This window comes from Otolemur garnettii, unplaced genomic scaffold (genome assembly GCF_000181295.1).
Source record: "Otolemur garnettii isolate 467f Iridium unplaced genomic scaffold, OtoGar3 scaffold00002, whole genome shotgun sequence".
Taxonomy (NCBI): Eukaryota; Metazoa; Chordata; class Mammalia; order Primates; family Galagidae; genus Otolemur; species Otolemur garnettii.
The window spans coordinates 31,440,466-31,441,613 of NW_003852397.1; positions in this window are offsets into that span (position 1 = coordinate 31,440,466).

Below are 1,148 nucleotides of genomic sequence, written 5' to 3' on the forward strand. Positions count from 1 at the left end.
TAAAAGGCCTAGGCTGGGCTCGAACCTGCCAGCCTCAGTGTATGTGGCTAGCATCCTACTCACTAGGCTATGGGAGCAGAGCCAATAAGGACCTACTTCTGCATTCATGGAGGACTTATTATTACTGAAACCTCTGTGAAGAGGTGTGAAGGAGTTCCATGGGGTCTCTTTCATAAAGTCACTAGTCCCATTTATGAGGACTCCGCCCTTGTGACCTAATCACCACCTAAGGCCCCCCCCCAAAAAAAACCCAACACCGTGGAGGTTAGGATTTGACATATGAGTTTGGAAGAAACAAAAATATTAAGTCTGTAGCAGTTGTAAACTAAGATGAAGGCCTGAGGAATTCTCACAAGAAAGCTGAGCCCAAGGAGTGGTGACACGCCTGAGTGGAATGTGGTATCCTGGAGTGGAAAAAGGGCATTAGAGAAAAACTAAGGAAAGCTGAATAAAGTATACACTTTGATTAATGATAGCGTATCAATATTGGTCCACTACTTGTAAGAAATGTTCTATAACAGCGGTTCTCAACCTGTGGGTGGCGACCCACGGGAACTGTATCAAAGGCCCGCGGCATTAGGAAGGTTGAGAACCACTGTTCTATAAGATGTTAATTATAGGTTATACTGAGAAGAGTACACGCAAACTCTCTGTACTGTCTTCACAAATTTTCTAAAACACTTTATTTTTATTTTTTAAAGTCAAGAGAATACCACTAGTAAAATATGAACTGAAGAAAAATTTAAAGGAAGTAACCTGTTCTTTTTAATAAATGGATTACAAGGGGAAAAGATATGGATACTGAATCTATATATTAAAGGAGATTGAGGCTGGGCTTGATGTCTCACATCTACAATCTTAGTACCTTGGAAGGCAAGGCAGGAGGCTTGCTTGAGACCAAGTGTTTTAGACCAGCCTCGTCAACACAGAGAGATCCTACAATTAGCCAGGCATGGGGATATGCACCTGTAGTCCTAGCTTCTTGGGAGCCTAAGATAGGGAGATCACTTGAGTCCAGAAGTTGGGGGTTATAGTAAGCTATGATGTTGCCCCTGCACTCCAGGTAGGTGACAGAGCTAGAGTCTGCCAAGAAAGAAAGGAAAGAAAGAAGGAAGGAAGGAAGGAAGGAAGGAAGGAAGGAAGGAAGG